Source organism: Taudactylus pleione, unplaced genomic scaffold (genome assembly GCF_031769625.1).
Source record: "Taudactylus pleione unplaced genomic scaffold, aTauple2 ptg000005l, whole genome shotgun sequence".
Taxonomy (NCBI): Eukaryota; Metazoa; Chordata; class Amphibia; order Anura; family Myobatrachidae; genus Taudactylus; species Taudactylus pleione.
Genome location: NW_028284408.1, coordinates 3,425,670 through 3,451,557, shown reverse-complemented (window position 1 = coordinate 3,451,557; position 25,888 = coordinate 3,425,670). Strand labels below are relative to the sequence as shown.

Here is a 25,888-nt window from a genome sequence, read left to right as displayed (position 1 = left end):
ACTGTAATATATATATATATACACACACACACACACACACACACACACACACACACACACTGAGTGGGACAGGGCTGTAAAACCTTCACACTAGTCAGAAGTGTGACCCTGTCTTTATGGCCATATCGAAACAACTGGCACTCTTGTACTTGTGTGCAAACATAGTTGTCAAGTTTTCCTATAGCTTCCAAGTAAAACACTCGTTTTATTAACTTATCCCCATATATTTGCAACCCTATTTTTTTCGGATAGCACGGATGGCGTAGTGATTAGCATCACTGCCTCACAGCACTGAGATTATGAGATTGATTCATGGGCTACAGTATCGGTGTGGAGTTTGTATGTCCTTCCTATGTTTGCGTGAGTTTTTTTTTTGGGGCGTTCTGGTTTCCTACAGAAAAACAAGACAAAACAGCTTTCTATGTTAATTGGCTTTGGACAAAAAAATACACCCTAAGCCGTGTACACACTAGACGAGATTTCTGAACGATATGGACGATAACGATGTCGTTCATTTCGTCCAGTGTGTATGCCCTCACCGACGAACGATGCGCGCTCCCGCAGGTCGTTAACCATATCCCCAGTCGGCTGTACATGGGATACCGTTAATGATGCCATGCAGCATGGAAAACCCCCCTTCCCCGACCGTTGTTCATCGTTGCCGGAATAGGCAAGTGTGGATGGGCACGCCGCTGTCGATATCGGCTCATACACACATCGTCTAGTCTGTCTGTGTGCCCATGTGATATGCCAATATAGATTGTAAAGTCCACTGGGACAGGGACTGATGTGAATGACTGCAGTTTTCCCTGTAGAGTGCTGCAGAATATATGTGCACTATACAAATAACAAAATAAATAATAATATTGACCAAATGTACAGTACAGGGCTTCTCTTATGAACTGTGGTTGCAATGCTCACAATGCTTAAGTGAACTTGTTATGGTGTAGATGACTGTGCTTAGAGCTCTTTCTATACTGTCCACCCAAGGCATACTTGCCAACATTCTGGCTGCCCCCTCCGGGGTGGAGCGCGGGCATGACTGCATCAATGTGGGTTTGCTCCCGATACACAACGCAGTGATTACCGGCATTGTGAAGCAGGGGATGAGGCTATGATGTCGCGATTCAGCGCAAATCGCGTCATAGACCCTCCCGCTGCAGGGGTGTGTGTGTTTGAGGATGCGGATGGTTTGGGGATATGCCGATGGCAGGAGATTTGCCCACTTTTCCAGGTCGGCCGGGAGTGCCACCCGGTTTTCGGGATCCTCCCGGCCGTTCTGGGAGAATAGGCAAGTATGACTTAAGGATGTACTTCCATACACCTGCCTGCATAGTCTATGGAAAGTATGTACAAAATATGGTTATAGTGTATATAGAGCATGACTGTAATTTTCTATGACTATGATTTCAAATTAATGCAGGCAGTGAAAAGCCTTATGGAAACTATACCTTTACTTTAGTAATTATGATGCGAGTACATGCATTGCAGTTCAGGTCCTTGTAGAAGTGTTCTGCACCTTCGGCATCATTTAGCATTGGGTCCATTTTGTATTCCAACTATTTTTGTAAATATTGTCACAAAAAAGTGTATGTTGATTATCTCAAGACACATCCTACTCAAAACCAAGTAGTATTTCTGTATTAGACCGTTAAATCTTTATTTGGAGTTTTACCGGTTCAAGATGGAGTCTCTTCACTCTGTGATTGCAGGTCTGGAACAATGGGAGGTCCTAGTGTCCTTGGACATCAAGGATGCTTATCTCCACATTCCAATTCCGTCCTTCCTTCCAAAAGTTCATACCTTTGTTTGTTTTTATAGATTTGATACCATTGCTGCTTCTGAATTGAATTTTGGCCACAGAGTTTTGCAGATCTCTTAGAGCTCTCTCACCTGGGGGTGAAAACTTTTGGACGTCTCCAGTGTCCCCTGGTGGATGAAAGAGAAAATAGGATTTTGGTACTTACCAGTTAAATCCCTTTTTCCGATTCCACAGGGACACTGGACTTCCTCCCAGCACTGTTTTAACTACCGAGGTGTTCTGTTACACATGTATGTATTCTGTGTTTGCTTACAGTTGTTTTTTGTGGCTTTACGACGTTGTTTCTGTGATTCCTTCTCAGTTTCTATCTTCTCCTTCTGTTTCCATCTCCTCGGGCTCCAATTATCTAACTGGGGCATCTGGGGGAGGAGTTACACACTAATAAATTTAAATTGCCATCTCCACTCATCCACCCTTCTATACCCAGTGTCATGATCACTAGTGTCCCCTGTGGAATCTGAGAAAGGGATTTAACTGGTAAGTACCAAAATCCTATTTTACAACTCCATCTCCAGCTGACCATTGCTTGCCTGCAAGCATATGGCTGGCTCTTTAATTGGAGAAAGTCCTTCCTCTCTCCAAAACAGCGGATGATATATCTGGGTGCACTCCTGGATTCACGAGCACAAAGGATCTTTCTGTCAGCGGACACAATTTCGGCTCTGCACTTGCTCGTGCACAAATTGCTCCGCAATCGAAGGGTATCTATCTATTTACTCAGTAATGCAGGTCCTGGGGTCCATGGTATCCACCTTCGATATGGTGGAGTACGCCCTTTTTTGAGTATCTGCAACGACCAGCTTGCGTGACCACATGGGTAACTTAGCTGGCCAATGGACACTCAAATGATCTGATGCTGCGTTTTTGGACACAGCTCAGATCAGTAACGCATGCAGGATGCGCCTCCTGCTGTATTACCATATTCGTGCTATTGTATCTGCTAACATGTTAGCAGCTTTCAGTGTTCTCCCCAGAAATTTTTTCCAGCCGGGTGGCATCCAAAAGTAGCTGGTGGGGGCCTTCGCAATTATGCGCGCGCCGGGAAAAAGGGCTTCTCCCTTACCAATCCAGCCCGACAGGTCTCAGGCTGCTCCCCCACTGGCTTTCAGTCAAAAGTGCCCATTATACAGTGCCCCCTGTAGTTTTCCCCTTTATCCATTGCCCCCTGTAGTTTAAGTTTGCTCTTATGCATTGCCCCCTGGCTGAAGTAGTGCCCCTATGTAGTGCCCCCAAACTGGTCCCTTATGTAGTGCCCCCAGGCTTAAATAGTGCCCCCAGACTGGCCCCTTATGCAATGCCCCCAGGCTTAAATAGTGTCCCTTATGCAGTACCCACAGGTTCAATAGTGTCCCTTATGCAGTGCCCCCAGACTTAAATAGTGCCCCCAGACTGGTCCTGACCCCAGCCCAGCACTTACCTTTACTTGCTGGCCGCTCCCGCTGCCTTGCGCTGACTGGATCTAACTAGATCCAGCAGGTGCGCGGGGCAGGCTCCTCACGCAGCTGGTGACATCATGACGTCACCTGCACAGTGCATCACTGGGAATGCTTGACTCTGAAGTGATCGGAGGCTTCTTTAGCCTCCGGCCACTTCACAGGCCAGGGTTCCACAGCGGAGGTCGGCGGGGAAAAGTGCCGGGCGGCAGGCTGTTTCTACCAGGCGATGCGCCCGCAGAAAACAGCCTGGGGAGAACACTGAGCTTTGATAGCCTATGCGTCCACAGCTGAATTGCCCCCTGAATTCCATAACGCATGCACTAGTGTCCATAATGCTACAGTGATACTGACCCCTGCCATGCTGTCCTTGTGTGCTTGCGTGACCTGGGGGTCGCGCTTGGACACTGCCGCAGGCATTCATTGCGGAGGTGGCGGAGGGATCCGCAACACGGTAAAAGGAAGCAGGGCTTTAGGAATCAACGCCATCTGAATTGCATTGGGCGCCTGTTAGTTACAGCCGAACTAAAAATTACCGAATTACCCCCATCATGTTTACACAGATGACATGTCCCAGGTGGTCTAGTGGTGTCTTACCTGGTACTGACGGCTGTAGCGGCTTAAGGGTCCTGGAGGTCATGTAACCATCACTTCCGGCAGCAGACCTCTGACAAAGCGACGGTTACAGTAAATATTTTAACCCTACCCTAAACCCTCCCAACCCTAGTGCAGTGGTTCTCGAACTTTCTCAGTTTGAGGCACCCTTAGGGTCTCAATATTTGTTTCAAGGAACCCATAAGCTAAAATAATAACCGAGCAGTCCTGTTTTTTTAGTATTCAGGTAAAAATAACGTAATAAGTATTTGAAAAGAGAAAAAAGCGAAAACTGCTATTCTTACCCATACATGCCCCCCTCACTCACCTTTTAGATGTGATCGTCAGCGCCGTTCTGCAGCATCGCTCATCAGATCAGACACTTCAGTCCAAATGTAATTGGGTGAGTTTAGAAAATGTGAGCATTTTCTCACACTTTTTAAACTTGGTCAATGTAATAGAGTCCGAGAACAAAGCAACAGAGCAACTTGCATGTTTTTCAGACTCAAAAAAACTCTCATCCAGATTTTTTCCCATTTTGAAGATAAAACTCAACCAATGTGAAAGAGTACTGCTAAACTCTCACATTTTCTAAATTCTCACCCTATTACATTTGGCCCCTCCGGTTAAATGTAATAAGGTTAGAGTTTAGAAAATGTGAGTAAACTCTCTCACACTTTTTAAACTCTGCCAATGTAGCATAGTCTGAGAACATGCAAACTCGCATGTTTCTCCTTCATCCAGAGGGGACACTGGAGTCAATACTGTGGGGTATAGATGGGTGTAGAGTGAAGCCAGCACTTTAAGAATTTACAAGTGTGACTGGATCCTCCCCCACCCTCTCTATACCCCTCACCTCTTCAGTTTCAGAAATGTGCCTTGAGGGAACTGGTCCCTGGGCAATATTTCTCCTGATATTTACTTAATTTTTTTTTTTTATTAAACATTATTATACACCAACAGGCAGACTGTTCTCCCCTGTCTGCCTGCATCACTGGAGCCGCCGGGAGGGACACGCCGCCGCTTCCTGAGGTGCGCGTCCAAGTCCCTGACCACAACAGCAGCATCAGTTGCTACAGAGGAGACAAGCCTTCTGTCTCAATGGTGAAGGGATCCGCTGCAGCTGCGTGCGGCTGAGTCCGGGTCCCCAGTGGTCAAGGGGTAAGTACACCAGCCTTCCCCGCTAGCAGGGGAAGGGCTGGCAATTAGTTAGATGTGGCAGCAGAGTTTAGCTCTGCAGGAGAGGGACTTGCACAGCGACGGTCATTACAGGCTGGTCTGGGGGCCATATGTAATTATATTCGTTACTTATTATAATGGCCGGTGTAATTATATTCATTGTATATATTTATTTTTTATGTTTTACTTTCATGATATATAATAAATGCAATAATAAATTTTTTCTTAGCGATGCCTTTTTAGTTTCTTTTATAGAGAGTTAGCTGAGCCGGCCTAGGTTCAGGCCTTAGCTCGTTCTATGGATAGTTTTGTACAGGTGGTGGGTTCTGCGTCACAGGTTCATGTGACACCTACACAACCACCGCCTCGGAAAAGAGCTTTTCCAGCGATTCTGCAGTCGGATGATAGAAGCAGGTGAATTTCTTCAGGATTCGGAAGAAGAGCTTCTTCTGGAGGAAGACACTCAGGATGTAGATGTGGGCCCTCAAGGGTTGGAGGCTCTTATCCTCGCAGTAGGTCAGGTACTTAAGGTAACGGACTCCCCGACTCAGACGTTCTTTTTGCTTCTATCACTTTACTTTTTTTGCAGGAACTAGATGACCAAATGTCACTGGCTTGGAAACATCCAGGCAGAAAGTTCCAGATATCTAAGCTCCTCCTACCCTTTACCTCCAGAAAATAGAGCTCGATGGGAATCTCCGCCACCTATGGTTTCATCGGTATCTCTCTAAAAAAAAAAAAAAAACTAACCATCTGGTTCCGGAGATAATTTTCCCTGAAAGAAGCATGTGACTGTAAGCTGGAAACTACGTTAAAGTCCATCTATACCGTTGCAGGTTTACTTCTCCGACCTGTGCTTGTCTGTTCTTGGGTCAACAAGGCTACAGAGAGGTGGGCTGAAGAATTAGCCAGGGGTTTGCATTTGGAGACTCCCAAGATCGGAACTCCTCACCTTAGCAGAGCACATCCGAGAATCTGCCATCTACCTTGGCGAAGCATCCAGAGACATAGGTTTGCTTGGCTCCCGGATTTCAGCTTCAGCGGTAGCTGCTCGCAGAGCCCTCTGGCTCCGCTCCTGACAAGTGGATGCTGAGTCCAAGAAGGTGGTGGAGGCATTACCGTTCACGGGGATATCCTTTTTGGCCCAGAATTGGATAAGCGGATCTCTCAAGCCACAGGAGGCAAGTCTACGTTTATGCCTTCTTCATCATCATCTACACCTATGCCTCATAGGTACTTTTCTGGAACTTCCTTTCATTTCTTTCGGGTTCCCACTAAGTTTCGTGGTCGCGCATGAGGCTCTTCCTGCCGTGCAAGGAGCAAGAGGTAGAGGAAATGCAGCTTTCTCCTCTTGCCACCAGGACGCTAAGCCTACCAACATGCCAGTGGCATGACGGGCTGCTTGCCCCGGGGGGCCCCCACAGTTGGATCCCGTCTCTTGCGGTTCAAGGAGGTGTGGTTTCAAACTTGTTCCGACAAATGAGTAAAAAAATCTAGTTTTTCGAGGTTACTGGATCTACTTTGCGATCCATCCTCCTTCTCGATTCTTCATTACCGGTCTCCCACCTTCAGAAGGGAAGAGGGTAGTGTTACAGCAGGCTATCGACATACTCTTGGATTCGAAGGTTGTGCTTCCGGTCCCATTTCACCAGCGAAACAAAGGATTCTATTTGAATCTTTTTGTTGTTCCAAAAGCCATATGGATTAGTCCGTCCGATCCTGAATCTGAGTCGTTAAATCTTCACTTGACGTTTTTCAGGTTCAAGATGGAATCCCTGTGCTCGTTGATAGCAGGCTTGGAACCAGGAGAATTTCTGGTGTTCTTACATATCAAAGATGCTTACTTACACATTCCCATATGGGAAACAAACTATCGTTGGCCCCCAGAGTTTCAACTGAGGTCATGGTTGCTCTTTTCCCGCTTCAGGAAGTTAACATCATTCTGTATCTGGACGTCCTACTCCTCAAGGCCCTTTCGTCAGACTCATTCAGGATGCAGTGATCGCGCTGAGTGAAAAAAATTGTGTGTCCCCGGGACCCCTCACTTTGATATATTGGGGTCCTAATCCACTGTTTGCGCCCTATCACATATTATGGGGGGTTACAGCAGACAGCAGTTTTAACAGTGCCGGGGGGCTAGGGACAGGCAGTGCTTTGGGTAGGGAGGGAGGTAAAGTTAGATAGCAGCTGGCACAGTACTGGGGGGCAAGGAGGGAGTTAGGGGCAGGCAGTACTAGGGGCAGTGTTTTATTTGAGCTAGTGGCCCTAATAATATCCTACTCCATCTATTTTTTTTTTCTTGTTTTTTTGTGTATTATTGTTTTTATTTTGTGTAATTCCTTTATGTATTGTCATCGTGTCATTGTCCTATGTAATCCTTAAGGGTAAAGTACCGTCAATAAGTTTAAACTAGGGCCCTACTGGAATATTGTGTCGACCTATCAGCCTATATTTATTATACAGGTTGAGTCTCCCATATCCGTTATTCCAAAAACCGGAATATTTCGGTGCATATGTGACGTCACGACGTGACCTGACGTCACTAGTAACAGCGGCCCATGACTAGCGGCCTGAGCGTGGTCCACACGCCAGGCCACCCCCCGCATCACCCTCCGGACCCCCAACGGCAGCCGCTGGACCCTCGTGACAGCCGCAGCACCCGCTGGACCCTTCCACCTTATCTGCCGGACCCTTCCGCCTCAGTCACCGGACCCCTCACAAAACCCGCCGGACATCTGTAGCACACGCCGGACCACCGCAACACCCGCGCGACAGCCCCGCAGGACATCTGTAGCTCACGCCGGACCACCGCAACACTTTCCGGACCCACCCGCTGGGCCCCTTCCCCCCAGGTATTCCGAAAACCGGAATAATCCAAAATCCGAAATGCTCTTGGTCCCGAGCATTTCGGATATGGGAGACTCAACCTGTATAACATGCAAATTGTACTTTTGGTCCCTTATTTCTTCTGTACCTTGCATTTCAAGGTGAAAAACACGGAAGCTAGAGGTCCCCATTCTGTGATATGTAATGCCCAACACCTCTATTAAATACACTCCAAGGTGTTGCCCTGTGTGATGATGCACTTTGTGTGGTCAAGCTAACTAGTGGCATCAAGTGGCATCTAAAATCAGCTGTTAATAAGTAAGATATTAATACCAGCTGTAATCGATTGTTTATGGTATATATGTCTGTGTCCTGAGAAAAATCCACTGCGCTGGACCAAAACAGCAACTTTATATATGTTGCCTTGGTGGTGAGTGCCCTCTGCAGTTTCATTATAGTCAAATGATTGGCTGGTGAGATGCCGCATGGTTATTGCCTGGGAAAATTCTGCACCGTGATTGGCTGGGGAGATGCCGTAATTAGCCAGGGAGACGCCGTCGCGCTGTGATTGGGCAGGGGAGACGCTGTCTCGCTATGATTGGCAGGGGAGACGCCACTGTGCAGGGATTGGCCTAGGAAACACCGCCGCGCAGTGATTGGCTACTGCAGCACACGCTGCGCATCCTGCAGGACTCGGTGAGATTTAAAAAGTGGGTCACCAGTTTTCTGTAGTGCGTAAAAACGCGCTATAGTGCCTATTTTGTGATTCCTGAGTATGTATCTGTCATGTACCAACTTCTATTAGAACATGGCTGAATTCTAGATTTTCCAAAGTCACAACTGGTTCCATCATAGCGCCTACAGTTTCTCGGGATGATTCTGGACACCACTCTTCAGAAGGTATTTCTTCCAGAAGAAAAAGCCAAGACAATCCAGGAGCTAGTCTGACTCGTTCTCCAACCTCAACGCGTCTCAGTACATCTCTGTATTATGGTTGTTAGGGAAGATGGTAGCGGCTTTTGAGGCCTTAGAGTTTGGTCTTTTTCACTTTCGGACCTTCCAACTACAGTAGATTGTCCCAGTGGTCAGGGTCGCATTTCCACATGCACTGCTTTGTGCATCTATCTCCCAAGACACGCATTTCCACTCTTTCGTGGCTACTCTCCAGCCATTTCCTGGACGGGAGGTGCTTCGGCCTTTGGGATTGGGTTCTCTTTACGACAGACGCCAGCCTCAGGGGTTGGGGAGCTGTGGTTCTGTGTCATCATTACCAGAGCTGTTGGTCGGGTAAGGAGGCCCTTCTCCCGATAAATGTTCTGGAACTCAGGGCAATTTTCAACGCCCTGCTAAACTCCTTTCCTCTGCTACTGGGTCAAGCCATTCGAGTTCAATCAGACAATTCGAGTTCAATTCATCCTCAGGTTTTCTAAGAGCTAGTTCTTCAATGGGGCAGGCCCCAATAGTTCTTCAATGGGGCAGGCCCCAAGTAGATCTCATGGCATCCAGACACAACCATCAGCTTCTTCTTTATTGCACTCGCACCCAGGATTGGGTGGCAGTGGATGCATTGACAGCTCCGTGGCCATTGCGAATCTACGTGAATTGGGCCGCTCACTTGCACAAGTCCGATTCTTTGTTTTTTACGATGCAGCGAAACGAGGTTGGCCTGCTTCCAGACAGGTTCTGGCGCGCTGGATACGTCTCGCTATTCATCAGGCTTATTTGGCTGCTTCCCGGTAGCCACATTTCTCCATTTATGCACATTCCACGCGTTGCGAGGGATCCTCGTGGGCGGTTTTGTTTCACAGCTCTGCTGGGCGGCCACCTAGTCAAAGACTCGCACTTTCGTTCGTTTCTGCAGGTTTGACACCTTTTGCGGCTTCTGATTCCCAGTTTGGCCACTCTGTTTTACAGGTGTCGCAGCACTCTTTCTCCTGTGCGGCTAGCTTTGGGACGTCCCCACAGTCTTGACTCCGGTGTCCCCTGTGAATGAAGGAGAAAAGAGGGTTTCTTCTTCGTTATTCATAGGGATCCACAGGGATACCATGGGGATATTATGGTTGGAAGACCAGGCACCAAACAGTTAAAGCTTCTGTTCCCAGAATGCCCTGGGTCCTCCTCCATATATACCCCACCCCTACCATAGGACTTCAGTTGTTCATTTGGTGCGGCAGAATCAAGACGTACCTTTGTAACAGGGGACTGCGCTTGCAGTCCTAAGCTTTTATTTTATGTTATTTTATTTTCTTATGTTTTAAGTCAGCAGTACTCAGCATCTATATTAAGACGCAGATAATGCGACTCCATCTACCTCCGCTGCTCCGCTCTGCTCTTCTGCTTCACGTTGTTGTGTGACTGCGTGTTCGAGCAGAATGTTTTTGTTGTTTCCTGTTATCATTGTTCTGCTCTTCCTCTCTAGAGTTTGTCTTCTCAGTTTGGCTCAGTTTCTATAACTGAAGAGGTGAGGGGCATAGAGGGGGAGGAGCCAGTCACACTTTTAAATTCTTAAAGTGCTGGCTCCACTCTAAACACAGTTTTGACTCCAACGTCCCCTGTGGAATCTGAGAGACCGATTTAACGGCGAGCACCAATATCCTGTTTTTTCAGACTAAAAAAACTCACGATTTAAACTCATCCAGATGTCGTCCCATTTTGAAAATACAACTCAACCAATACTGGTGGGTGTCTTTAGGTCAAGGCAGCCATGGCACACCTGTAACCGCACTGCGGCAACCCAGGGAGCCATGGCACACAGTTTGGAAGCCACTGCCCTAGTTCCTAACCTACTACTCCCTCCCCACCCTGCAGCCTATAACCTTAACCTCCCCCCTGCTGCCTAACCCTCCCAGTGGTGCCTAAAGGCTCCCATACATCAGCAATTGATTGCAGCAATCGTGCAATTTGCAATCGTTTGTGTATAAAAATCTTTCCCTTTTTCAATCGATTGCAGAATTGCCACAATCGATTGAAAAAGGGAAAGATTTTTATACACAAACGATTGCAAATTGCACGATTGCTGCAGTCAATCTCTGATGTATAGGGGCCTTAACCCTAGCATTCTGGGAATGGCGACATTTCAGATATCGACATTGTGTACATCTGACTTTTTAAAGATATAAACATGGTGTCTGTCGACATGTTAAACATGTCGACAATGTGACTGGATCCCGCCCCCACAAAAATTTATATAATTGAAATAAACTAATCAGGATTTAAGAAGAAATCTTAATTTCACCTACAGTATCTTAGATAAGTCGAACAGTACTATGTTTTTTTTCTAACATTTATTATATTAATCAACTTTCTAGTGGAGCTGGATTTCTGTAATAAGTAGAGCTGTAAATGCTTGAAATGATGGAAATGTTCTTTTTATCTGTCTTCTAAATGTAAGTTTGGCAGTTTTTAGTGTTTACAGGCGTGCAATAACAGGCTTACTATTCTTCTTTGTGTTGCACTTCATGTTCTGCGTACTTTCATTCTCCATCTTTCAATATCCTTTCTATGCTATTAAGCCAGCATTCTTGCTCTTCAAATGACTTGACAGTTCATTTTGCCTTCCTCGTTCTTTTGATTTTGCTATCACACTTTCCACCTTTTAAGATATTGTTCTCTCCATCTACTGAAAGTCCCTATGTCACTCACTGTTCTCCCACGTGGCCCTGTTTCCAACGCGATCAACACAATTGTGTGGTTAAAGGGAAAAAAAAAAATCTATCTTGTTAAAGTTCTGAAAACATGGTATGAGAATTCTATGCGTGTCCCAGTCAATTGTTTACTGTGTTTGGGATGTTGCTTGTGAGCTATTGTTTGGTGAAATTTGCCAAAATAAATTTGAAAATAACATTTTAGCACTCTGTAAAATGTCTTCGAAGAGAGAGAATGCTGCAGAGAGCAATTGGATGAGTAGGTATGGAAATCATTGTCAATGTCACAGAGACCTGGTTTGCATAGCTGTTAACAAGGCTGAACAGCGAGATTTTCTGGACTAGTCAGTTACCTATTCCTTCTTTTTACATTTGCATCACTCTCTGCTCTCGTGTTAAGCATTTGAACAAATGTACATGCGGAGTGAATAAAACAGCAGGACCGTTTCTTTTCTAAGGCATCACTGCTCTAATCCAAGTGGAGAGCAGCACTGGGATGGAGAATGTGTACTCTCCTAGTGTTATCAATGAGCATCTAAAGCAGCTTTATACTGATTGCTTTTAAGCAGTAAGAAAAGGAAACATTAATTCAGGGACAGTCGGGGGTACCATATATTTTTCTTCTGTTTAATGGAGTTTCACTGTAATTTGAACAAAAATATTGTAAATGAAAATGTAAGAATTAAAAAAAAAATAAAAAGACAGTGCTAATTTACTGTATTATCAACAGATAAGAACTGTTTATCTAGAAATATAAAGAACTATTTACATGATTTGTTTTTGTGCATAGCAAACATGCAAAAACATTGTTATACACTATTTTAGCATTAAGTAATATTATAATCTATATATCTTTTTTTTGTCTATTTTTTCTTTTTCAGTTTTACACTGAGGGGGAGATGTACTAAGCTGTGAAAAGTGATAAATTAGAGAGTGATAAACAACCGGCTACTCAGCTCCCAACTGTCACGTTACAGGCTTTGTTTGAAAAATGACAGTTGGGAGCGGAGTGGTTGGTGGTTTATCACTTTTCAGAGCTTAGTACATCTGGTCCTGAGTCTTATATAGATGCTGATGCCTTGGCTGATGGGCAGAAGTGTGCAGTTTTTATTACTCCAAAACTCCATTGTGATAGACTTTTTTCTTTTGGCCACAACCATCTCCAGTTATATTATCTTGATTAGAGATGAGCGGTTCGGTTTTGACTCTGTTCTTTTTGCCAAATAAGTGCAAGTTCGGATTTATCTAATTGGCTATCCAAAACACGTGAGAGCCGGATAGCCAATATGATGCCGTTTTTGAGATCCAAATATAACTGAGTAAAACCGAACCGCTCATCTCTAAGCTTGATACTTCTAAAGGAGAAGATTACCAAAGGACATTTCTCATAAGTCACATAAACATTGGCCCCTCATTGTGACTATGCAGCATCATCAAAGAAATAAAATTGAAGTTGTAAATAGCTGTTAATGGATGCATAGAAAAAAAGTGTTCTTAATGCATGGCCAGTTTTCTCCAGTGTCCAGCTGTGGCTGTGCAGTTGCATTTTCTTGCTCCCTGTGTAGTGTTTTCTCAGGGATTATTTAAGGCAGGGGTCTTCAAACTTGGCCCTCCAGCTGCTGTGGAACTACACATCCCAGTATGCACTGCCACCTTTTTGATATAACAGCATGCTAAAACTATGTGCAGTGCATGCTGGGATGTGTAGTTCCACAGCATCTGGAGGGTCAAGTTTGAAGACCCCTGATTTAAGGGAATAGTGCAGAAGATCTCTTCCGATAAGTAAAATCTCTTGATGAATGTATTGAATTTGAATGTTTGAGTTAGTGTAGAAAAATTGCAGGAATTAGGGCAAGGGCACAAAGATGAGAGTAGACTGAGGAGAGCCCTGCTTGTGAGAGTTTACAATTTGGAAGCGCGGTGGGGACAACTCGGAGAGCATCAAGAGAATTGTACAGACATGGGCATAACATGCAGTGCAACTGCAATGTTAACTTACAGATACACAAAAAAGATACATTAAAAAAAAGAAAAAGCTAACATGAAAAATAACTGATTATAAGAAACAGGACAAACTTAACTCTTCATTTAATGCCAGATTGGTTACTCAGCAACGCTAGCCATGACTTTATAGCGCAGCTATTTGAATGCACGCGCTGTTGCCTTTTTATCAGGCTGAGGTTGCTTGGTTACACAGGCCACAGCTTACGTCTCACCTTAGAGGAAGTTTTAGAGCGCGTCACTTCCGGTGACACGATACAGCCTGGATTAAGATTCTGATGGCTGGCGGCATTACACAGGTGAGCGCATGTTTGTAGGATGATTGAGGGAATAAACAGGTGGCCAGGTAAGTATATTAAGCAGAGATGGCTTGTTGTTTAACATGGTGCCCCAGGAAGAAAGTGCCTGTGTGCACTGAAATGGCTATCGGGCATTGGGCTGTTCACCCTGATCTTCACATGGAGTGATTAGTATAATGTTTCCTTTTTAAGGAAGCACTTTATGCAGATTTTTTACATTAATACCTTTGTGGAACTGATCATGGGATACATGTCCTGTACTATATAAAGATATTTTTTGCATTCAAGATGGTGTGCTGATTTTCTGTCATTGGACTGCTGCGCTATAGGGCTTGCAAAAAAAAAAAAATCACCAACAGGTCATATAGTCCGACGTTTCAGTCTCCAGATAAGAGATTTTCCTCAGGGACCATGACGGAAAATCTTTTATCTGGAGATTGAAACGTCGGAATATATGACCTGTTGGGGAGATAGATAGATATATATCTATCTATCTAACAGTGACCCCCTCTTAAACAAGGATCAGGCGGCCCTCAGCGGACTTCATAAGAATGAAAGGTGATTTATTCCTTAAATCTAATCAACGTTTCAAGACAACAGCAGTCTTTTCATCAGGATATACAAGAAAAAATAACCGTAACAGTGCTTACCTAAACACCCAAGTGAATCAAGTGAAGTTCTGACCTTCTGTGTTCGATCACCGACGTAGTCTCGTGGAGCGCAGGGACCGTGACCTCATCACTGTGCGTGAGCTAATGCCGAGGGCTCCTGGACCGTCGTCTAGGAAACCGTTGCTAGGCAATGATAAACTAAGTATCTCCATGGGAAATAATGGAGCAATCTTGCGAGTGTTGGCCGCAAGCCCCTGTCGTCTAATAATCTTTTCTAGGTTATTAGACGACTCAGTGAATCGGTTTGTTCAGGCTCAACCGAGAATTTACCATAACTTCTCAGAGGAACAGAGAGCCCTAAAGAAATTGTCACAAGATTCCTCTATTATTATTCGACCGGCAGACAAAGGGGGAGCTATTGTTGTCCAAAACTTACAAGACTATCAAGAAGCACCTTGAGACTATTCATGTGTGGGGTTGCTTCTCAGCCAAGGGAGTGGGCTCACTCACAATTTTGCCTAAGAACACAGCCATGAATAAAGAATGGTACCAAAACATCCTCCAGGTGCAACTTCTCCCAACCATCCAAGAACAGCTTGGTGACGGACAATGCCTTTTCTACATCAGGGTCCATAGGTTATCCACAGGATACCTTGGGTATATGTGATGACATCAGGCATCGGGCACCATAGAGTTAAGTTTTCAGCCTCCCAGGATGCACTAGGGTCCCCCTCCTATACCCCGCCCCCGAGCCAAGGCATCTCAGTTTCGTTGGTGCCCGGCTCGGAGTCGGAGCACCTGTTTAGAGGGGGGCTAAGGACAGGGCCTGAAGTTTTTTTCGCGGCAGCTGTGGCTGCACATCTGGAAGTACAGCATGGACAGTCACTACTGACGTCCACGGTACCAGAACGCCGGTACTGATCCGGGGATGCTGGTAAGCATCTGGGGTCACAGCTAGCGGTGACCCCAGATGTTTTGGACCATGGCCGGATTCAAGGGGGCAGCAGGTAAGCAGCGGGGTCCCGCGGTGGGTCCCTGCTGATACATGGTCCAGAGTCCCCAGGCAGGGGGCTCCCTGGGGACTGGCTGCAGCGTGGAGCCAGGTAACTAACCTGCGCTTCCACTACCCCCCTGGGACAGCAGATCGCAACTGAGCGGTAGCGCTGCGGCATCCCAGGGGTTAATTGCATGCCAGAGGAGCGCGCCTTTCCTGTACACAGCCGGCGCCTCCCCCGCTGCACACAACCCTCTCTGCATCTGCCGATTGGCCCTGTGGCAGCGCTCCTCCCCCAGGCTGGCCTCCTCTCTGCTCCTCGGTGGCCATTTTTCAGGAAGCAGGGTGAACGCTGTTGGAAGCTGTTGATCGGTGGCATCGCGGTCTGGGTCCCCCGGCATACCTCTCCTCCGTTGAAACAGGTCTGTGTGTGCAGCGCTGTGTCCTACCAGACTCTGTGCCTGCGTAGTTGAGGAACAGCGCTGATAGTGCAGGGATTAATTTCTCTGCATTGTATGTGACTTCTGCTAGCGTCTGCTGCCTGTACTTTCACTTCCTACTGTCAGCCATTTCACTGTCCCTGCTCTTCTTCTGCTAAAGCCCTTGCGGTGCGGTGATTGCAGGGTGGTTCTCCCACTATACTAACGAGTATTAGTGAGAGGGGTCACATACTTACCATCATGTCTGAGAGTGAATTTCCTCTCCAGCTTATGTGTACTAAGTGCAATGTACCAATAGCGGAGGGGGAGGTTAACGTGGAGGGGCTATGTCGGCAGTGTTATTTATTGGCGCGACCAATTACTGTCACGGCTCCGGTACAGGAACCGCCCTGGGCTGCTTTCGCCAAAGCACTTACAACCCTAGTGGGCCAGTTAGCACCGTCACCTGCGTTTTCACAGATGGGATTGTCCCAGCAGTCAGTAGTGTCGTCACCCATGCAGGGTTTCCCGAGACAACTGATGGTACCCCACAGTCTCCCTGTTTCCCCTCCTCAGGTCTCTCAGGAACCTGTGTGGGTTAATTCACTGACAAGTTCTGTACAGCATTTGTCGGACGTGTTACAAGGGGAGTCTGTGTTGCGGCCACATAAGCGGCCGGTGGCGTCTCTGTCCGCTCCTTATGAGGATGACGACGTGGCGACCGATGATGGGGAGATTCTGGATCTATCTGACCAAGAACCTCTCCGTACTAAAGAGTCGGACGCTAAGTCCAAGGTTTATATTCCTATATTCCTGGCCTTATTCGGGCAGTCCGCACAGCTTTAGTTATTGAGGATGATGATCCTCCGGTGTCCAAGTCCAAATATGCCTTTTTTAAGGATATTAAGGGTGACGCCACAGTGTTACCTCTTTCGGGTCAGTTAGTAGACCATTAGAGGAGGCGTGGAAACACCCTGGTAAACGGTATCAGCCTCAAAGACGCTTAGCGGTGGCTTACCCTATTGCGGACAATTATTTTTCGAAGTTGGAATCCCCTCCAAAGGTGGATTCTCATGTGACACGCCTAGTCCGAAGTGCCACATTGCCCATGTCCTCCTTTTTTTTTTTTTTTAATTAAGTGCTTTTTTTATTGGTTTTCAAAAAAAAACAGCAACAAATAGACAAACATAAAACAAACATAATACAAGGATGTAAGATTAGCATATCATTGATGTCACATTACGATGAGCAAACAGACTAGCATATAACACCCATATACAACAATTGTCCATAAATACATATACATACACATATATATATATATATATATATATATATATATATATACTCTTTCCCCTCTCGCACGCACCAATAAATGATTGTGTAGCATTATTACTCCCGGTGATGTGCGGTCTGAGCATGAGCAGAATAAGCCATTTGCCCCATATGTGTTCAAATTTAGATTCAGCGTTTCTAGCCAAGTAGGTATATTTTTCATGTGCAATTGTGGCAGAGACTAAGGATAACCAATCATAATACTCCGGCCCTGTGGAGGCCATCCAGGAGCGGACAATGCAAACTTTGGCCAACATGCAAACATTCAGTACATACTGACGAGTGTGTCTATCAAGCAAGTGGCTATAATTCCTAGCGTACATACAATAGGAGTAAGAACAGCCCGCGGAACTCCTGTAGAGGAGATTACCCTGAGTATTTTGTCCCAGAATTACATAATCTGAGGACAATCCCAGAGCAAATGCCAAAAGTTCGCCGATGGGGCACTACATTTAGGGCGATCTGAATCTGACCGACCACCAAACCTAAACAGACGATCAGGGGTCAAATAAACCCGGTGCAATAGGAATAGCTGGATTTGTTGGAAGCGAATTGAGGTGGTAGCTAATCGTGGACATCCCAATGCATCCCGCCATGAATCGTCCTGTATTGCACCCAGATTAACCTCCTATTTAGCTCTGAGAGCTGGCAGATCATCATGATGGTGAGCCTGCATTACAAGGGAGTAGGCATGAGAAATAAAACGACGAGGTCCGCCTTCAGACAATAATTTTTTGACAGGGGAATCTTGAATGTTTGGGGGAGCATCAGGGAATTGGGTTGCTAGCGCATGTCTAAGTTGCAGGTATCTAAAGAAATGTGACCGTGGGAGGCCAAATTCAGCCTGTAACTGACTAAAGGATTTAAGTACACCTGCATTATATAGCTGTCCCAAGGAAATCACTCCCCTCCTGCCCCAAGTCCCCCTGGTCTGCAACGCCAAAAGTTCAGGCAGAGCTCGAGAGCACCATAATGGAGTAGCCGGATCTAAGCCCTGTGTCTTCAGAATTTTTGAGACAGAGTGCCATATTCTGACAGCTTGAGTAAGTATAGGTAACACAGTGTTAGATATATTACCACTAAGTAGTGCCTGCAGAGGAGTATGACCCGGAGTAACTTGGGAGATCATAACAGAATGTAGGGCCAGAGGGTCAGTGTCATTTATCCATTGCCACAAATGCGCCAGTTGAGATGCAAAATAGTACATGCGAAAGTGGGGAAGTGCCAGACCCCCCTGTGAACGAGGCTTAGTAAGCACATCCAATTTTATGCGCCCAGACCAGAGAGGAGACCAAACCGTTGATTTGATGGAAAAGTTTTTGGGGAAGATAGATCGGAGAGTTATGGAGTACATACAGCAGTTTAGGTTGTAGCACTATTTTAATTAAGTTGACACGCCCGGTGAGTGAAAGCGGAGGTTTGCTCCATGTCTTTGCCCGAGCCCGTAAATAGTCCACCTGGGGCACCACATTTAAGGTCACATAATCTCGGGGAGCATTAGATATCCAAATACCAAGATATTTAAAGGTATTGACCCACTTCAGCGGAATTTAAACACTCGAACTCACAGGGCATGGTCCTCTAAGGGGGAGAATACAAGATTTATCCCAATTTATTGTAAGTCCCGAGAAACTACCAAACTGAGTAATGAGGTCAAGAACATGAGGCATGGAGCTGGAATAGTCAGAAATAAAGAGCAACATATCGTCAGCGTACAACGCCACTTTGTCTGTTCTGGCCCCCAGCTCCAATCCCCCGATACTCCTATGTGCCCGAATGAGACAAGCCGAAGGCTCAATTGCTATAGCAAACAGGGCGAGAGACAAAGGGCATCCCTGTCTCGTTCCACGTGATAAAGGAAAGGAAGAGGATATAAAACCATTAACTAACACCCTAGCTGTTGGGGCCGAATATAGGAGCTGAACCCATTTTATAAACCCAGGGCCAATCCCAAAACAACGCATGGTCTCCCATAGGAAGGGCCACTCGACAGAATCGAAAGCTTTCGCTGCGTCCAGCGAGACAACAACTGAGGAGGACCCTTGCCCACGAGAGACCTACAAATGAGTGAAAAGGCGACGTAAATTAATGGATGTGGAATTGCCGGGCATAAACCCAGTCTGGTCTGGGTGAACAACAGATAAAATCACCCTACCTAATCGAATGGCCAATAATGTAGCTGAAATTTTAACATCTGTAGGGAGAAGGGATATGGGTCGGTAAGAGTCAGAGAGCCTCGGATCCTTTCCCGGCTTAGGCAAGACCACAATAAGAGCCTCTGACATAGATTGTGGGAGAGTAGTGCCCTCATATAGCTGGTTAAACAGGTCAAGGAGACGAGGGACATAAAACTGACTGTGCTTCTTGTACAGCTCTATCAGAACTCCATCTAACCCGGGTGCCTTACCGCCAGGGAATGAACGCAAAGCCTCATCTACCTCCTCCCGAGTCAGGGGAGAGTCCAAGTAATCCCTGTCCTCCGCCGTCAAAGTGGGCAATAATATACCTGCGAGATAGGATTGTACATCATCTAACGTGCAGGTCAGTCTAGAAGTATATAGAGCCTTATAAAATTGTACAAAGACTGCAGCAATATCTGGGGTCTGTATCTGGGCCACCCCAGCAGAATCAAGAACTTCAACCACAGCTACAGGGGACCTCTCTGCACGTGCCAGATTAGCAAGGTAACCTCCCGGCCTGTCAGCCAAGGCATAGTGGGAATGTGCTGCAAACAGCAGCCTATACTGAGTCTTAGCCAATAGTAAGTCACTCCACTCCTTCTGCGTGGCAAGCCAGGCAAGTCTGGAAGAGTCCTGCCCATCAGACAGATACGCTGCTTCCAAAGCCCTGCAGGAGGATTCCAACTCTTTCTCGTGGTGCTTGTAGGAAGATTTTAATTCAGACACACGTCTAATCAGGGTACCCCTTAAGAAGGATTTAAAGGCATCCCAAACTACCGTAGTGGAAGCCGAGCCATGGTTATTAGAGAAGAATTCACCCCAGGTTGCCTCTAGTTCTGACCCCGCTCCCATACGAGTTAACCAAAAGGGGTTTAGCTTCCAAAAGGAATGCCCGCAGGTCCAACCCAAGTACCAATGGGGAGTGATCTGAAATCCCTCTTGCCTCATAAACACCTGACTGAAGTTTAGGCAACAGATTGGGGGACATCAGGGCAAGGTCAATCCTGGAGAACGAATGATAGCTACGTGAAAAACATGAATATTGTTTCTCTGCAGGATGTCTTGTCCTCCAAGCATCCACCAAGCCCAGCTCTGCCACAAGGGCCCCGAAGCGGCCACTACTAGAGGAAAAGGAACCAGAGGCATTGCTCCGCCTATCAAGAACAGGATCCATTACGTTGTTAAAGTCTCCCACACAGATTACCGGTGTATCTGGAAATCTAGCCATAAATTCAGCTGCTCTTTTCATAACCTCAGATGAGTACGGGGGTGGGATATATATAGCCAATAAAAGAATGGGGGCAGCATTTATTCGACATTGTAAAAAGACATACCGTCCCCAAGTGTCACTTTGCAGGGAAACCAACTCAAAACCAAGTGATCTGCGTATAAGGATTGAAACATCCCTGGATGATGAAGTGTGTGAGGTATGGTAGGCCCAGCCAACCCACGGTTTCTTGAGTGACATTAATCTACCCCCCAACAAATGTTTCAGTGAGGCATGCAATGTCAGAACCATATTGTCAGAGCTGCCTAATGATCTTTTAATTTTATCGTTAAACCCTCGGACATTCCAAGATACAATTCTCAGTGGAGTAGCCATCATCCCAGATTAGTACCAGATACTAGCACCAATAGACAGCGGATAACCCGCAAAATGGCATTAGAGCATGCAAGACAAACAAATAGACAAATCAAATATACAATGGTATATGCACAGAAGAAAACAAAAAAAAATTGCGATACAAAAAAAATTAACATGACATATCTATAGAAACATCCTTTGAAAAACGCAAAAAAAACAAAAGAAAAACCCCAACCCTTATTCCCTCCCCGTATACCTAACCCCAACTTTGGCATACCTAAATCCCTAACTGTAAATCCTAACAACTATCCCGATACAGCAACCCCCCTACAGAGTACGGAGCAAAGAATTTAGATGACCCCTAGACATGAGGGAGCTCTCCAGCCACTAATGCCCTCGGTGCCCCTGTAAAAAAAACAAAAAAAACATACAATAGCAGGGGAAGGTGCATAAACCCACACATAATACATACAGTAGTAAGGTGACATAGACTTGTATAGCGCAATCAGAATGCAATGCAATAAACCGACAGATAAAAAAATAGTCGTTGTTTGCAATCAGTAATGATATGAATATAGTGATCTCATAATGCTACCAATCTTATTGTCAACAAAGAAAGAAATAATAACTTGAGGATCACACCAAGCCATAGGCGCCCAGCCTATAGGAGAACAACAATCAGTAACCATAAACTAAGCATAGTTACGTGAGTTCAAGGCAAATTATGATCCAGCTTACTCAATCTTCAGCCACCTGTCTGCGACCGGGCCTATAACGATCTAGCCACAGAGCAGTCTCTTTTGGAGACATAAAGAACTTTGTTTCCCCGTCAGCAATGACTCTTAGCTTGGATGGGAATAACATTGCATATGAGAGATTCAGTTCACGCAGGCGTCTCTTAATTGGCATAAATTGAGCTCTCTCCTTTTGCACATCAATAGAAAAATCAGGAAATACTGAGACACGGCAGCCATTCCTTTCCATAGGACCTTTGACACGAACTAGTCTGAGTACTGAGTCACGATCTTGGTAGTGTAAGAATTTGGCTATAAACGTGCGGGCAGGTGCTCCAGTTGGCGGTGCCCTAGTAGGGACACGGTGAGCCCGTTCCACCGTAAAGTGAGGAGTAAAAGCATCGTGACCAAAAACTTCCAGGAGCCATTTTTTCTAGAAATTCTTCCGGATTGTTCCCCTCCTCCTTTTCTGGCAATCCTACGAAGCGAACATTGTTGCGACGTAATCGCCCCTCCATATCTGACAACTTGCGTTGCACGGCCGACATTTGAGAATCCAGGGTATTAACTCGTACTTTAAGCGGGGAAAACAAGTCTTCCAAGGTGGAAATACGTGTCTCAGCCTCGCCAACCCTCTCGCGAACACGCTGTAAATCTTGATGAATAATAGTCAGATCCGACTGTACATAGCCAATCTGGTCAGCTAAGTGCTTCTCACTGGTAGTTACAGCATCCAACACCTGCTGCAAGGTGATCTCCGGGGCCCGCGCAACAGGAGGAGCTGTAGTTAAAGGAGGTGATTGATCGGGAGTTTCCACAGGATCTTCCTTCTGTGTAGTATTAGACACATTACAGTTTAGCAGCAGCTGATGGGTGGTTTGTTTTCCCCATGACTGTAGGGCAACACAGACTATCAATATAGAGAGCTACTGGAGGCAGCGAATCAATGGGTTAACAAAGAAGAGTAAAGAAAATGGCCGCTACTAGGAAATCAGGATACAGCTTCACTGGCCCATATATCAGCACTGAGCAGCACAGAGCCTCACAGTCCCAGAGAAGTGAGAAGACCAGCGCTGTGCAGCAATGTAAAAGGTAGCTCAGCACCGCTATTCAGGAGATCCAGGGATGAGGAGAGGGGTGTCAGGCACTCACCCACAGCAGCTCCCCAACCAGCTCCGGCAGGACCCAGGACCACCTCGCGGCAATCTCAGGAAGCACCCGGCAACAGAAGGGCAGGAGGAGAGAACACGTGTCCCGTAGACAGCTCCGGCGGCAGCAGGGACCTCCAGCAGCAGACGCCGCAAGCGTCGGATCCAGGGAGCCCAAGAACAGGAAGGAGGCCACAGCAGGAGACGGAGCCGCGTGTCAGGGCAGGAGGCCACACACCGCAGAGCCGCGTGGACGGACAGGAGGAGACGGGAGACTACACAAACTGCTCCCGAAGAGGCAGCACAACTTCCCCCACAAGCCAGGTATAGTGGGCACCGCTGGGCAGAGGGCAGGATAGTATTAACGGATAACACGGCTGGAGAGCTCAGCAAGGTGCTAGCTACTCCATGTCCGTCTTGGCCACGCCCCCCGCCCATGTCCTCCTTGAAGGATGCTACGGACCGGAAGGTGGAGATATGCCTAAAGTCCATTTATTCCCTCACGGGGGGGGTGGCATCCAGACCGGTTATGGCCGTCTGTTGGGTAGCCAGAGCTATGGAGCACTGGACTGATAGTTTGGAGGCGTCTTTGGATTCCGCTGGTTCAGCTGAACAGGCCGAGTTGGTAGGCAATCTCCGGGACTCGGCCACTTACATCAATGAAGCGGCCTCGGATATCAGTACACTCACATCTCGGATTTCTTCGGCAGCTGTTGCTGCTTGTCGCACCTTATGCTTGCGAACCTGGAAGGCGGACGCTGATTCCAAAAAGGGCTTGGAAGCTTTGCCCTTTAATGGAGAAGTCCTATTTGGTCCGGATCTGGACAAAATTGTGGCCACGCTGGCGGCAGCCAAGTCTGCATGTCTCCCGTCTGCTGCGGTCCCTTCCAGTTCGGGTACGTCATCCTTCCGGCCTTACAGGGCCCAGGGTAGGCCTAAAGCACAGTCTTTTCCCCGACAGGCTGGCCCCAAGAAATCGGCCAAGCCCAGGAAACAGGCCTGGAGTACCAGACGTCTGGCCCCTAAGTCTGATGACAAACCTGCGGCCTGCCGGTCCGGGCCTTCCTTTGGGGGATCCCAAAGTGGGAGGCCGCCTGCTGCAGTTCGCCCAGTGTTGGTCGGTAACTACGACAGACAATTGGGTTCATGAGGTGGTTTCTCACGGGTATGCCATCCCGATTCTTCACCACGGGTCTTCCCTTAGACCGGAACAAAGCCATGGAACTGCGGAAGGTTTTGCACACTATGCTCCAGGCTGGAGTTATAGTGCCTGTTCCATTTTCCCAGAGGGACCAGGGTTTCTATTCCAATCTGTTTTTGGTGCAGAAGCCCAATGGGTCGTACCGTCCAATTCTGAACCTCAAAGCCCTCAACAAGTCCTTGCGGGTGCCGCGGTTTCGGATGGAGACCCTACGGTCCATCATTCTGGCGCTGGAACCTGGGGATTACATGGTGTCGTTTGACATACAGGACGCTTACCTGCATGTCCCTATTCTTTTACGCCATCAACAGTTCCTCAGGTTTGCAATCCGCAACGATCACTTTCAGTTCCTGGCATTACCTTTTGGCCTGGCGACAGCACCCACATGTGTTCACCAAGGTTATGGCGGTCATGGCGGCTTTCCTGCGGCTGCAGGGAGTCCGCATGTTGCCGTACCTAGACGACCTTCTGTTGGTAGCAGAATCTCCATAGCTCCTTCTATGCCACTTGGATCTGACGATTGCGGTACTGCAACGGCATGGCTGGTTAATAAACTGGCAAAAGTCCACCCTGATCCCATCTCAGAGGATTCTGCACCTCGGAGCCTTATTGGACTCCAGACAGCAGAGGATCTTTGTGACAGGGGAAAAGATCTCTGCCTTACAGTTGAGGGTGCGCAGTTGTCTGCAGAGTCGCTGTGTGTCCCTGCACTCGGCGATGAGGTTACTGGGCTCCATGGTGTCAGTATTCGACATGGTGGAAAATGCCCAGTTTCACTCCAGACCTCTGCAGCAATTGATCCTGTCCAAATGGAATGGACTGCCTCAGAGTCTAAAGTCCCAGACGATGGTGCTCACTCCGGAGGTTCGCCTGTCCCTAGCCTGGTGGTTGCAGACGACCCATCTCAACAAGGGTCGTCCATTTTGGGTGGCGAACTGGATCCTGTTGACAAGGGACGCCAGCCTTCGGGGCTGGGGAGCGGTCACGGGTCCACACTTGTTCCAGGGCAGATGGACTCAGGCGGAAAAGGAGCTTCCAATAAACATCTTGGAACTCAGCGCGGTTTTCAATGCTCTCCAGCAGGCACCTCGGGTTCTCCAAGGTCACCCCGTGCAGGTCCAGTCGGACAATGCCACCACCGTGGCCTACATAAATCGGCAAGGAGGAACCCGAAGTCGGACGGCACTCGTAGAGGTGTCCCGCATCCTGGTCTGGGCAGAGCGCAGTCTCCCGGCCATATCAGCAATATTCATTCCGGGAGTCCTCAACTGGGAGGCGGACTTTCTCAGTCGCCAGGACGTTGAGTGGTCTCTCGTGCGGCCATAGAGACTCCGTTTCCTCTTCCTCTATGGCCGGATCTGTTAGCGCAGGATCCCTGCTTGCATCTGGACCTACCTCGTCTGTGTTTGATGGCGTGGCTCTTGAGTCTTCCATCTTAAGAGCCAAAGCTTTCTACAGCTCTGTGATTCACACAATGCTTAGGGCACGAAAGCCTTCCACTGCCCCTATCACAGAGTTTGGCATTCCTTTGGTCAACGGTGTTCCCACAAAAAGTATGACCTTAAGGTTTTTAGGGTGTCCCGGGTACTTGCTTATCTCTTGTCTTAGTTAGACCTCTGTCTCCGCCTGACCACCCTAAGAGTACACTGCACTGTCAGTTGGGAGAGACTTAATGACGTCTCTCCCAACCTGCTGCGGTGTGAGCCGGAAGGTCAGCCGGCTCACTCCGTGAACGACGCAGCAGCCAATGAGAGTCTGACAGACTCTCATCGACTGCTATAACAAGCATACAGCCGCCGCTGACGGCTGTATGTTTGTTACTCCGTAGTTTGGACTGCGCACGCGGTCTGCACTACAGGGCCTGGGGGTTGCTGAAAACCTGG

At 47.2% G+C, this 25,888-nt stretch overlaps 1 protein-coding gene across 1 annotated transcript in view; it reads left to right on the top strand.

Annotated features, from left to right (window-relative positions):
• The window catches only part of TDRD3 (tudor domain containing 3), a 243,208-nt gene that overhangs the window by 390 nt on the left and 216,930 nt on the right, over positions 1 to 25,888 (top strand). The window lies entirely within an intron of this gene.